At 41.5% G+C, this 15,086-nt stretch overlaps 1 protein-coding gene across 1 annotated transcript in view; it reads right to left on the reverse strand.

Annotated features, from left to right (window-relative positions):
- LOC144827855 (uncharacterized) overlaps window positions 1-15,086 on the reverse strand; it is a 237,089-nt gene that overhangs the window by 67,503 nt on the left and 154,500 nt on the right. The window lies entirely within an intron of this gene.

Consider the following 15,086-nt stretch of genomic DNA (forward strand, 5'->3'; position numbering starts at 1 on the left):
CTAACTAGATTATTAAATGACACTGATTTGCAGTCTGGTAAAGTCAAATATATAAATCTTTCAGTGTCTATTGTAGTACTACTTGAAAAGGAGCAATTGTCGCAGTAATGCTGCCATTTATAAGAAAGGCCAAAAAGGTTTTCTACATCTACACCTTCATCTTGTAAAACAACAAGCATATACATTAGAAATTCCTGACAATCTAGCTGAATATTCTGTGAAAATTGTTTTTGACCAGAATATATGTCTAAAACGTTTCGAATTTCAGAAACACTTTGTATTTTTGTTCTATCACTGCTACATTTGTCAAACACAGAATTTATTAAACAACAAAATGTTTGATCACGATTTCCAGCAATCTGTTCTTGTACAGTTTGGAGAAAAAAACGTTAACCACTACATTAGCATAGCAGTTGACACCAGAACTGTTTGCAAACTGAAATCCAACAACATATTTACCTGAATCCTTTTCCTTTCTGCTTACAATTACTGGTTCCGCTACTTTTTTCTTTTTGCTACAACGTCACTACAATTTTTCTCATTTCTTCTTTTTCGGCCTACCACACGCTTTTCAAATAGAGGATATTGAGGTAAATTTGGAGCATACTCTCTTATTAACCTTTTATATTCTTTTACACAATTTAGATCTGCATTTATCTTTGTCTCTTCAAAATCAATCAAGTACAATCCAGATAAAGTTCTGACTCGATATAAAGCAACATATGCCATACCCTCCTTGAACACAGAACTTCCAATATTCACCAAAGCAGTATCCACACTTAAACCTTGAGATTTATGAATAGTCACTGCATATGCCAAAGAAACAGGAAACTGTTTTCGGCGGACATATAAATCTTTTACAAGCAAAAATCGTGCAGAACAAAGACTGATTTGTTGTACTTCTTCAATACCATCAATTTTAATATTTATAAATTCAATTCCATCTCTATTTCGGTAATTCACGAAATCAACAACATGACCCATTGCTCCATTTACAAAACCTCTTTCCACATGTAAATTACGTCGTACAATTATACGACAATTTAAAGATGCATACAGAGTCTTTTCCAAACCAGCAGTTTTAGATATTGTCTTCTCTAAAGAATCCAATTTTGATTTCAACTTTTCAGACAAAACAATAGTTGCTCCTTCATGTTCTATTTTATCAATAGCTTCCAGTTTCACAATCTCTTGATGTTCCAACTTTAACATTTTGTCTTTGAAGATTCAACATTCTTTTAGAGTTGGCATCAAGCATATAACATATTTGTTTTCAGGAATTTTCATAAAAATATTCTCTGGGAGAATGTTTTCTTTTGGAAACAAATTTGAAATTAATCGTCCATGTAAAGCTTCTTTGCCATGCTCAGTTAGTTTTCCAATTCTAACATCTTGTAGAATATTTTTATAATCTTCATCCTTTGCCTGTCGCATATTTTGAAGCAGTTCTGCATATTTGAAATGTAACCATATGTTAACATTTCCAATGCTTCCTAAGCACTTCCTGGTATCTTCATGTGTAAGCATTTTAAACACTGGCTGTCCTTTCACTGGAGTTAGTTGCAGTAGATCTCCAAAAACGATGATGTGTTTGCCTCCAAATAGCACATTATACTCTGTTTTAAGATTCTTAAATGCACAAAAGCAAGCATTACATTTGATACCATGCTTACTTCATCAATGATAAGAAGTTTCATTTTCTTTAGGACTCTTGAAACTTCCCAATAAGCTTCTCTAGATAGCTTATGGTATTGTTATTTATTATCATGCTCTGCTGGCAGCATCAATAAGCGATGTAAAGTAATCCCTTTAATGTTGTGTGCTGCGAACCCAGTTGGAGCGGTAACAACACAAGACAGCGATGACTCCGTTCTTTTCTGCAGATACGTTGCAACTGTTTTAATCAGAAAACGTTTTCCAGTTCCTGCTTCTCCACTCACGTACAGTCGAACAGGTATAAATGATGTACATGAGCACTCTTTTTTTTTCATGAGATAAACCATGCTCAATGTGTTCTGTGACTTCGTCATATATTTGCCTCTGCTCAACGTGTAGTTCTTTTTCCAAATCTTCTAAGTTAACTACATCCTCCTGAACTAGTTCCATGGCTCTTTCCACTTCATCCATGGCAGTGGCAGCTTCATTTTGTATAATTGGTCCTCCTAGTGGATCCTGACTCAATGAAGCAGAACTCTGACTTCTTGAGAACTGTCTCTAGCAATCTCTGCTGCAATTGTAGCTTCTTGCAGTATTTCCTCGTTCAACATTTGCAGATAATTTGAAAAAACAGGACATTCAATGGTATCCTTAGTTGCACTGAACGAATCTTCATAAGTAAGAAAATCTCCAAGTAGTTCCTCTTCTCTACGCCAAGGCTTAAAGAGTTGCAAAAGACCGAAGTAATAAAATTCCCTTTTGTCTGGAGATTCACAACTCAATTTTCGATGATTAATCAAATGGCCTTTTCTTTGTTTCAGTAGACAGCCTTCACATCCAATTACAGCATATACACCTTTATTGATGTCTTCTGTGACGTTCCTCTTAAAAGTATAGGTTTGCAGAACTTCATAAAGACTACTTCTATTTGGGTAGTATGTATCCAACATGTTTGTCTTCAAAATATCTGTACTGTCTGGTTCTTTCTCTGCCAAATACTCAATTTCTTGTACAGATTTCAAAACTCGGTTTCGTGTTGCAGCAAGACCTAGACTCACCCAAATGATGGTTCTAGACTTGGCATATAGACTTGCTGATGATAACCGATCAGAACATTCGTATGCTCCAATTTCTCGAAGCAACAACATCTTCTGACTGTAACTGTATAATTTCTTGCTTAGACTCTTTTCATTTTAAATTTCCTCCCACATTTCCTTCAGTTTCGTCTTTTCTGATTTTGTGATGTAAGACGCCACATATCGAACCACAGCAATAGAGTTATCGGCAACATATTGAATATCCATGTTAGCATTCAACATGGACAAAATGACTGGGTTGTAGTCATTTATGTATTTGGACTCCTCATTTCTTCTTAGGTTGTATGTATTTTTGGGTGATTTTCTTGTCACAGTATGTCGTAGAGAAGACATAAAAATATTCACTATTCCTTTTGATGTTACTGGACGTGGAAATGCAAAACGACATTTCGTGTAGAAATTGTCCTCGGATTTGTATTTTCGACGACAGTATTTCCCACAACGATGGGTTTGAAAGCGTAAAACTTGATGTCTTAAATTGTTTTCTTCTGTACTTTTCGGAACAACACATGTAGAATGCTGCTCAATGAAACTCATCACTTTCTCATCTGAATGTGTTCCAAATGTTGGTGCATCTTTAATCCATAGCAGCATATGTATGTGAAGAGCACCTCTTGCTTGATACTCCTCTCCAAGCGGAGGATTTTTTTTGTTTGTAATAAAAGACATCATAGCTTCAAACCTATGATTGAAATACCTGCATACATTAACTGGATCCAAAGAGCACAGTTCTCCAGGTGTCTTGTTTTCAATATTTTCAATGTTTTTATTTGCCTCTCGTAGAAATTCAATTAAGTCTTCCCAAGCATACTCAGCACAGCTAAGAGTGAGGAACCATGTAGGAGTTCCTAAATTTCTTAGCATACATTTCAATTCCCTATGACAACGGTATCAATACTCGTTAGTACCACGCTGACATGCCATGAGATTAATTAGCTGAGATTTCAAAACACTGTCTTGCAGTTTCACTTTATCCATAAAGTCCTTTGCTGATACATTTTGTAGATGTGCTCCACTTTTCAGTATATGGTTTACTGCATAAGAAAGTCCAGACAAGTCACTCTAAAACAGTAGATGGAACAAATATGGAATGCATTGATTAAACCTTAGATCTTCTGCATATAATCTTGAAGTCCGGTATTCAGATGCAGGAATTTGAACAGGTCAGTCGTCATATCGTCCACCTTCACCTGTTGGGAATAACTGTGGAAAACAACGAGCTTCCAGACTTTCTTCCCATACACTAATGGGACTTCCTTTGGCTTCTTTCATTTGAAACAAGTCAATAGCATTCCCCATTACTTCTTTGGAATGCAATGGATGAACACTATAATGTTCATAAATTTCTTCACTTCTAGAGACATCAACTTTTTCAATTTGCCCAGCAGAGAAATCAGTGTCGTCTTCTACAGTTGTTTCCTCTTTTTCCACATACACATTTTTATAGTACTGATTATTTTTTACCAGATACAACGTTGCCTTCTTGACTTTCCTAACATCCACTAATTCTTGCCAGATTTTCTTACTCTTTGTCGAAACACCATTAACTAGAATAACCAGAGGTTCCTCTTCTACTTTTTCGACACCATTTGTATCAATATTTTTCTTAAAATCTAGAGGCAAATAAACAACTCTTCCCTTTAATCCTCCCTGTAAATCTGAAGGAGGCAATTTCCCTGTCTTAGGCTCCATGCGAACAATAGCCTGAAAAGGATGCACACATTGAATCAGAATAGACCCATACGTATTTAAATCCATCAATTCAGAAGGAATGTCTACCAACTTCAGATTATTATGAGCAGCTCTAGCAGGCATTCTGTTTTCATTTAATTTATTATAACAATATTTACAAATACGTTAATCAGAACCCAAATCAAAACAATGTTCTACCAACAAATAAGTTGCAAAATCCTTCCACTCATTATTATTTATCTTTTCGCTTTTTACATATAAATCAACTAATCTAGTTTGATGCTTATAATGAGTTCGTCGACAACACACACAAGTAAAATTAGGCCTTTCACTTGAATTGACCTTAAACTTTGTAATTTCATGTTCAAATTTTTCTGTACTTGAAATCTCTACATTCTCTTCTACATTACCCTCTATTACTGTATCAATTTCTGCACTGTCCTCTTTTTCACCAAAGTAACAAAACTCAATTTCTTCACAAATGTTTTTCACATCTAATTCAGTTCCATGCAAAAGAGCACTGTTTAACTGTTTTAGTTTAAGTGCTGGACTTTTTGCATAATACAACCTTCTCACTAATTTCCTCACTTTATTATGATGCACTGCTAACATCCTAAAATGGTGAAAAACACTCTGACATACTTTTCTTGAAAGACAAGCCAGTGAATGCCCTTGCAAACCTGTTTTTACTCTCACTCTACAAGGATCTAACTCTTGTAAAAATTTAATTTTTTGTTTTACACTTTTCTTAGTATATGTCCGTAAGATGGAGAAGCGTGGCTCAGTGGTTAGAGGCGGCAGACCCGGAAGCTGAGATCGACCGTGGACCAGGGTTCGATTCCCCGCCTCGGCGGGTCTCGGGCTCAAAATTCCACGGACTTGACAATTCTCGCTCTGGTGCCTACTCAACTCACGGGGTCACACTCTGCGACTCTGGGCAATAGCTTGCTTAATCTCCACTACGGCCCCTCGCCGCGGGATGCCTGGCTTTCACCTTGTGGACACCCTGCCGGGGTTTCTCACAGGGGAATACCAGGACGGGTTCCCTAAGCAAGCGCCGGGACGCTTACGGGCAGCTGTGCGCTTTACAAGTCCAGCACATTTACATTAACAAGAAACTGCGAAACAAATCAATCGAATCCTGTCGCACACTACAAATACTACTACAATTCCAAATATACACTGGAGCCTTAGGACATCTCCCTAAAACTTCATCAGCTAACACCTCTTCTGTATTCCTAGGCACAATCTTTTCTTTTTCAACCGGACAACCGTCCTTCACCTCATATGCTCGACCACTGGTGTCAACTGCATGCACCAAATCATTATCCTGAAATTAACTTTCTTCATTAAAAAATGGCTCACAACTTGAACTATGCTTCCATTCTCCAGAAAAAACATCACAAAAATTAGTCCGATTAATTACTCTCCTCCACTTACATTTTGATTTGAACACATTGATTACTTTATCTAGTGTACGAATTCTATTCATTACTAAACTAAATAATTTATTTTTCACTTTAAATGCTTCATCCATGATCTTAACTGTGTTTTTTTTTCTTGTAAAAAGCGGTCTTTTTTTGATTCTTTTTTACATTTTTTAATAAATTGGATATATTTCTGTTATAAAACATTCGGCTACGCATTTCAATAAATTGATTTCTTCTTCTATTGCTATCTCCTTGTAGAGATCTAACATTTTTGGAGGGACACACTTTCTTCTTTGTAATTAAAGGTGTCTTACTTTTCTTTGAAGTCACATGTTTTATTTTTTGACATTTCAATAAGTTCCTGAGAAAATTTTTAGTTTGCTTACCAGGAGCATTATTTTTTTTCACTGAAGATTTTGTTTTGGATGAGTCTTGTATTTTTCTTTCCTTACACCTTAAATCCTTTTTATATTGCTTTTCACGTCTTTGTTTGGATGGCATATTGTTTTTCCTTTGTATAGATGATTATAATCTGTGGTAAAGAAAAAATAACATATTATAGAACACTACAAACATATTACATAGCAATTACAATAAGTAAACAATATAAACACTAGTATACAACAAAAGGCTGATTTACATTACATGTGCTTTGCTTTGTGGCAAAAATTATTTACTATGTAAAATGTTTTCTGGTAAAATGTCTGGCTTTAAAACATTTTTTTCAAAGATCACACTGAGTTTCTGTGTGAAATAAGGAATTACATTTTCACATTTTTCAATAATGTCACCTGTGCCTTTGAACAGTTTGTCTCGTTTAGCTTAAAAAGGTACTCTGTGTCTGTATCTCATGTCACTATGCATGTGCATAATCTCTCTTTTACATCTGTGTCATGTGCCTAAGATCACACTGTGAGTCAAGCTTGATTTTAAATGGATCTGGATGAATAATATGCTTAGTATATGTACTAGTAGGAAGTCTTAGGCAGCATGTCTGTTATGTCTCTTTCTTCTGAAATAGGCTCAAAGCTGTGCAATCAAAATCCAGGGTGTGTTATATATGTTGATTTTAAATGGATCTGGCTGAATAATATGCTTAGTTGATTAGTGAAATAATATGAGCAGAGACACACATACTGTTTGCAGAGACAGATATGGTAGATTACATGTAACATCATGGTCATCTGCCTAAGATCACACTGATGGGTGAATCAAGCTTCACTCACAGTGTGATCTTAGGCACATGATCAGAATGTTACATGTAATGAGAAATTAATGTTATGTCTTGCTAATATATAGGTAGCCTTTTTTTGCTGGAGAGACAGTGAAATAATATGAGCAGAGACACACATACTGCTTGCAGAGACAGACATGGTAAATTATATGTAACATTCGGCTCATGTGCCTAAAATCACACTGTGAGTCAAGGTTGATTTTAAATGGATGTGGGTGAATAATATGCTTAGTTGATGTCTTTATAAATATTGAAGTACATGTTTTTGAAAGACTTGGTAGATTACATGTAACATCCTGATCATGTGCCTAAGATCACACTGATGGGTGAATCAAGCTTCACTCACAGTGTGATCTTAGGCACATGATCAGAGTGTTACATATAATCTACCATGTCCGTCTCTGCAAGCAAGCACGCTTACTCTGTGACAGGCACCACGATTTTGGGCGGCGAGGCCCAGAGTGGAATTGGCAACTTCTTAAATGGTGGTTATTGCCCAGACATTCCAATAAGTCGGAGGTCAGAGTTTCCCAGAGGTAGATGATGTTCTTGGTATGGACTGGGTTAGGTTCTTCCTCCCTTCTAGCTACATAATCTAGCAGGCTATGACTGAGATTGGTTGACCATTTTATTCTTTTAAGCACTTTATGATGTTCTTCCCCCATGGTAGTTCCAATAACTACTTGTGATTCTGCTTGTGCCCGAGCCAGATTGAATGTGGCACGGAGGGGCCTATGATCGCTTTCCTCTCTGTCGTCCACAAGTTGCAAAGAATGTGGGCAAGCCCTTTGTTGATGAAGATGTAGTCTATAGTAGAGACATTTCTAAAGGTCGGGTTGGTGGTCCATTCAGGGTGGGTCTTTTTTTGTATTCTGTAGGTGGAGTGCAGCTTAAAGTTAGCGAGAAATTCAGTCAGTTGGGCTGACTTCTTGCTTGATGGTGCCTCCGAGATTGGACCCAGGCCTCTGTGATTGAAGTCGCCCGCGATTATTACATCTCAGTCCTCCCAATTTATTAAGAGATCTTCCAATAGTGAAATAAGTGATTCCATGGCCTGGGAGGATTGATAATTTATTGGGTTGAAATAACAATTAATTAGTAGAAGGGGGCGGGATTTTTGACCCGATAACAACCCACTGATTAAGATGGCTTGAAGGTCAGGAGACCCCAAATTTAATTCAGATGTATTAATTTTGCACGCATGACTTACATAGATGGAAAGGACCCCTGACGGGCGACCAAAGATTGTCCTTTTGGTCGCTGGTTTAAAATGTTCGTAAAAGCCACCAATGGCGGTAGTTGCCCTTGCCCAGGTTTCCTGAATACACACTATGTCCCCCTGTGCGAGGTATTCAGGTATAGTTGTGTCCCTAAAGATTTTGCTCAACCCAGCAATATTCCATGAGATGATGGTTAACTCGCGAACTAGACTCCTGAGTGGGTTTGAACGGTCGTTATTTACATGGCTGTTTATTAGGTTAGGGATGCTGTCTCCATGTGGCCTCCGGGTGATCTGATGTCTGGGGAGGCCGCTGCACACTCCGTTGCTCGTTGTTTTGCTGGATTTTGAATTTTAGCAGGGTTTTTGTCCGCCCTTATTTCACCCCTATATCTGGGCGGGTGTGCCTAATGCCTTTGAGAACGGATGTCGGTTCGTGTGTGTCCTGTTGCAGCATCCGGACGTGTGGATATTTCAGTATCCTTGGCGCAACGACTTCAATACCCCATTCAGCGAATAGTGTTGCTTCCTTAAGGACGGCCTGTTGGGCTTGCTGACTCAAAAGTCCAATTATGGTGGAGTCTTCGTGGGTGTCTGTCTCCAGCCTCTTGAATATCACCCATTCAATATTCTCTGAGGTGATTTGTGCCAGCGAGGCAATGTGGCCAAAGAGGCGGACAATATTAGACCTGTTCAAGATGTCAAATGAGCCTTTGGCTGTGTACCTTGGGGTTAACTGCAGCTCGTAGGTGGTTAGTTTATTTTTTTGTGCGATGGAACACCGACTCACCCTTTCTCCCGGGACCTTTGACCTCTGGTTACTTGAATTTGAAGGGTTTTTATAAGTGGTTTCTGGCTGCTGCCCATTAGGCCCCATGCTTGATTGGCCTTCCACTTGCGGAAATCCTTGCCACTCCCTCTGGTCTGGTGTCAAATTTAGGTAATGTTTGGTTGTGACTCCTGTTTGCTGATTCCCTCGCCCCTCAGTTGGTAGACCTACCACTCTAGGCAGTTCTGGCTGTGTGACCTGTTGTAGTTTAGGATTTGTTACAGTCTCATGTTGAAAAATTCAACCGGAAGGGCTGGGGGCACTTAATAGTGTGGCGACTGCCACCTGTGAAGGCCTTTGTTGGAGATCCTCATTGGTTTGACCCTCCATGAGAGGGATTTGTTGTCTTTGGGCCTCACCACAAACGAGGGGTGCGTCACATGACTTGCCAATTTTAGATACCTGCTTGGGTATAACAATGGGAAAGAGTGGTTTGGGTATACATTTAGTTTCAGTGGCACCCAGGATTGAGACCACCGAAGATATGTTTCTACTTCTAGCTTTGGACTTCTTAAGTTGTTTTTTAAGTCTTTTTTTGGCTCTCCTTGATAACGGAGCTTTGGCGCTTGCTAATGCTCCTTCGACCTTCTCCACCTGAGAGGTAATAACAGACAGGTCGTCACTTACGGTCTCGAGATCCGAGACCTCGGGGTCACCAGTCCCTTGTTCAGCCAAAGTAAAGTTAATGCGGGGCCCTACCAGGGGTTCCTTTGTGGCACTGTTGCCCGATGTGCTAAGGGATGCTGTTTCGGCATGCTCTGTCGTCAGTGCTGGTAACTTTTGTGCGGTTTGTTCTTGCTTGGTTGTCTCGCCCTGACCCTTGGCTAATGCAAGCATCTCTTTTAAGACTTCAGGTAGACTTGCCCATTTATCCATTATGGCGTCACAGGAACTGGTGCTGGCGGCATGAGCTTGTTGGACGTTAAGTTGGGCTTCCAGCTTTGCCAGCTTGTCATCTTGGCACGCCAAATGCTGGGCTATCGACTGCAAAAGATCGATTTGAAGTTCCATCTTTGCGGACTGCCATAGCAGTGCCCTGGCCATTATGTCCTGGACTTCTCTTATTGCTGACAGGTTAAGGTCTTTGAAAGTGGGTTCTTCAATTGGGTCGGTTAGGTCTTGGTGCTGAGTTAAGCTCAGCGGACTCCATCCCTCCGTTTGTACAGTTCTCGGGACATTAACTCCTCCTAAATTAATGGGAGTTGTTTCAACTGTACGTTCAATTGTCTGTTCCAATTTTAATAAGAACAAGGTTGTTGGAACCTCCGTACCCTGGGGGATTGGCCTCTGTGTTTCCCTAAATGCCACAGTTGCATTCAGACCCATGCCTGTGCTCTTTGGAGAGGAGGATGCGACAGCCTCGCTTGGCCTCCCAGTGTCTAAGTCCGCGTTCACTCCCAGCGTTGGCCTGTCATGAATGTCGGCGGTGATCCTAATCGGGCTCTTTGTCCTGGCACCAGGCTGAAAACAAGCTTCAAGGCTCCCAGGTAACTCGAAGTTTGCAGACTCGCAGGAGTGAGAGTCCCTTAGGGCCAGGTGGATCTTTAGAATCCCCGGTGTGGCACTGTTCACAGGATCTTGTGATGTTTCTTCCAAAGGTGAGGGGCAGTTTGAGGCCTGAAAGAATTGAGTGATGAGGCCTTGAGGGAGGGAATTGCCAGTGCCAGTGACTAGGTCCTGGGATTTTTGAGTACTTATACTTCTGGTTACCCTTCTTTGTGCTAAACTCTCAGGGTTCACTTCCGCCTCATCCTCCGTGCAGGATTTAATCTTCCTCAGCGTCATCTCTTTTTGCGCCGTTGGCTGGGGCTGGGCTTGTTTATGGCTGTTCGTGCTATTGGTGCAGGGGGAGGGGGTACTAGTACTAATGTAAGCCCTGTATTGAGGGCAAGGAGGGGGAGGGAGGGGGGTGAGCAAGCGGGCGGGCGAGGCGTGCCGCAGTCTGGAGACCTAGTCTAACAGCCCCTCAGGCCGCACCCTCGGGCTCTTACTTTGCGGCGGCCTCTAACGGCTGCCGCGCTTGCTTCCACCTCTTACCTCTTGTCTCCCACGTCGACAGATGCACTTGACACTCTGTAATGCTCCACGCCAGGTGCTCAAGGTGCTCTGGATGCTATTCGGATGCTATTTGATAGGCGATGGAAGACCTCCACTCGGTGAGTGGCTTCGGCTCGGCTGGGCTATGAGCGGGCACAAAGCTCCGAACTTCAGGACGTGGTCATGGGCGTCAGCGTGGTGCTCTGGAGGGGCTCTGACTCTGGCTCTCTATCTTCTGGGCACGGGGAACCAGGCTTTTCCAGTCTTGTGGCTTACAAAGGAGCGGTGTGGGCGCAGGCAGAGAGAGTGGCAGCGGGGTGCTGTTGTCACAGCGCTCAGGCCTCAGCCCAGGCAGCTCAAGCAGCGCTCGCACCCACACCCCACTCTCGCCTGCATGCCACGTCGTCGCCGCACCCGCCCCTCACCCACTCACTGCTGGTGACTGTGTAGCACGTCGAACCCGGTGTGACCCGGTATGATCGAGCTGTCGAGTTGGCCGCCGCGTGCGAAGCTGTAGACGGATCACAGGCAGGCCAGCAGACAGGCCTAAGCTGCGAGCACAATAAATTGCCCCATAACGCTCCCTGCAGCCCCTGGCCCCCCTGGTGGTACGATAATAGAAGCGGGAGCGGGGCGTCTGCGTCTCGCTTTAAAGGGTACCGTTCTGGTGATTTCGATTCTGCTCGATGCTGCTCGTGAGCTCCCTCCAGTGGACCAAAAAGCTACCATGAGGGATACTCGTTTGTTCAAAGTAGTATGGAAGGATAATGTGGCTCCTGCTAAAATCTCATCTCAGTGCCTGGTAGCAATGGACAACAAAAAGAGCGCAAATGTGGAAAGAAGCACTCTCACCGGTCTACCAACTCACCGGTTGTAGCTTGGCTTGGCCTGGCTCTTGGCTCGAGGTGCAGTGAATCGGTGGAGGGTGGGGCTGCCGGACCGTGACCCTCACGACCCCCCTTGCTCACGTCGCTTGCTCCTCCAGCAGCTCCCCCGCAGGCAACAGGCGCAGGCAACAGGGCCGTCGACCTCCAAGTGTACCAGGTGCCGTATGGTGCTGTATGCTGCGTGTAGTTTTCCGCCGGGTACCAGAGCCAGAGCCGTGTTCTACATCCCTAAATAGCTCTCTCAGGCCTCGGGGCTCGGGATTCAGACTCTCTGCCTTGGCCTCAGCACCAGCCCGGATTCACCCGCCAGTCGGCTCCGCGCACCGCGTCTTCCAGCACCTCACCCGACTCGATGCTCGATGCTCTGCTGCTATGCTGTGCTGCTCAAATGAAAAGAGGACTTGTCCACAGCTTTTGACCTAGTTAATAGGTCAAAGCTGTGGGCAATACTCCTGGAAATGGGCCTGGATCGAGAACGTGTGAACTTTTTGGCGCAACTCCATAGTGACCTGAGGGCGACTATTCGCATGTCTCAAGAGGGAAACTGTACTGATTTTTTTAAATCTGGAAGGGGGGTGCGCCAAGGGTGCATTCTGGCCCCCATGCTTTTTTCCCTTTATATTAATTCATTAGGAAAGTCCCTGGAAGCGGCCTCTATTGATGTACCGCGCATGGGTGGCTCCCTGTTGCCGGTTCTATTATATGCCGATGACACGGTATTGTTGTCGAGAACCCCAAATGGCTTACAACATCTATTAAATTCCTTTGGGGCTTTCATGCAAGACCTGGATTTATTAGTAAACATAGAGAAATCCCATGTAATGGCAGTAGGCAAACGCAAGAATAGTATTAAAACACTCTCCTGTAATGGCTCAGTGCTTTCCAAAGTCAAAGTTTTTACCTACCTAGGTGTGGTGTTTGATGAGAAAGGGAAGTGGGCACCACAAATTTCAAGTAAAGTAGCGGCAGTAAAGAGATCGGCTGCCGCTATCCTGGGTTTCGCAAAAAGATTGGGTGGCAAACCAGCCGAGGCTATACTGTCCATCTATAGAGCCAAAACCCTGGCCATTGCCAGGTATGGGGCCTCAATATGGGGCTATAAAAATCTGGCTCATATACAAAGAGAGAAGAACATATTCTTGCGATCCCTTATGGGCCTTCCCCAATCTACCCCAGCTTTCGCAGTCCATATGGAATTGGGGATGGGGTATATTGAAGACTCACTGTCCTTGGCCCCGCTATTGTCATGGATAAGGACATGGCTTAACACAGCTTTAACTTTAAATCACAAGATCGTTAGGGATTGTATGGGGCGGGACAATGTGGCTGAGATCGGGTGGCTAACACATATTAAAACAACAGCAGTATACCTGGGCCGTCCTGATCTATATACAAAACGCGAGTGCTTGATGAGAGAAGACATTAATTGGGTTAAGACCCACTTCGTAAAGAAAAAGGAAGCAGAAAGAGAGGCTAGTGAAATTTTGAAGCCAACTGTAAGGTCCCACTACATGATGATTACATCGTTATCCATACAACCATACTTGACGATAGTTAATAAACCATTTCATCGGTGGCTCCTTACAAAATTTCGCTTTAACCAAGCTCACTTTCTGCTAGGAGAATATGATAAGTGGTGTAAGCCTCACGAGAATGCTCCCTGCAAATGTGATGACTTTTCTGACCAGGACTTATTGCATTTTGTGTTTTTTTGCCCCTTTTTTAAGAGTGGGAGGGAAAAGTTCATCAAGCCAATACTGAAAGATCAAGAGTTTATGCAGGTTAAACCAGCTTTATTGTTCCTGCAGCTTATGGAATCCCCACTAGTAATGTATGGGGTAGCTAATTTCCTGACTATGTCCATTCGATCCAGGCAAAATAGACTTCGGACAACTTTGACCCTAAATTATGGGAAATTATGATTCATCGAATAATTTTTAGGCTAATAATTCTGCAAAATTTGACCTCTAGTAAATATTAATCCATGAACTATGCAAGGTTTGCACATTCCTCCCTGGCAGCTAATACTTTGTAAATAGTACTGTAGTAACTTTTTAATTTATAAATTTTGTAAGATTTGCACATTTTGTTATGGTCCTAAAAAATTGGTTGTATAGTTAACCTTGATCAGTACTGAAGATGTGTTTACATTGAATTCTTGTTTTTAATGATAACTTTTAAAATTGCTTTTTAACTACCTGTGTTTGTATGATCAAAAGTGGATGTATAGCATACTTTTATGATTTAAAAATAATCGAATAAAGTGTATTTGACTCTGACTCTGCTCAAATGAATCATATATCAGATAACACACAGGCACAGAGTAAAGTGAAATACAAGCAAAGAATACTCTTTAAGCTAATTGAGGCAAACTGTTACAAGGCACAGGGGACATTATTGAAAAATTTGAAAATGTTTTCTCTTATTTCAAACAGAAAGTCAGTGTGATGCTTCACCAAAATTTAAAAAGCAGACTTTTTTCCAGAAAATATTTTCCATACTAAATCGTTTTTGACACAAAGCACAGCTCATTTAAATGACCACTACAGAAACAAAGCAGAAACCTAACTCATTTTCAAAATACATTTCCAATATGCACCATTCTACTTTTTAAACAACATTACAAAAAAACATGACGCAAAATGCAAGAATAAAAGAAGCACAATATGCTTCTTAATCTTCTCCATAGTGCATACAGCACTATATCTTTTTTAAAAGAATCATTACTCACCTTTAAAAATGCTTTGAAAGATGTAGAACAGTGTCAGTCACACACAACAGATTTTCTTAAGCAGAATCTCTGAATAATGCTTCTTTCACTGGAACCTCAGAATAATGGCACAGATTCTTTCTCATTTCAGACCCATATTCTTGTACATAACCAATCAAAATTCTTCCTACACAAATTCAAAACCAAACTGCACATTTTAATTGGTTGTACATTTGAACACTTTGAAACTCACATAACATTCACCCATCCCCCCAGTGCTCATTCACCCTGTTAC

Source organism: Lissotriton helveticus, chromosome 4_1 (genome assembly GCF_964261635.1).
Source record: "Lissotriton helveticus chromosome 4_1, aLisHel1.1, whole genome shotgun sequence".
Lineage (NCBI taxonomy): Eukaryota > Metazoa > Chordata > Amphibia > Caudata > Salamandridae > Lissotriton > Lissotriton helveticus.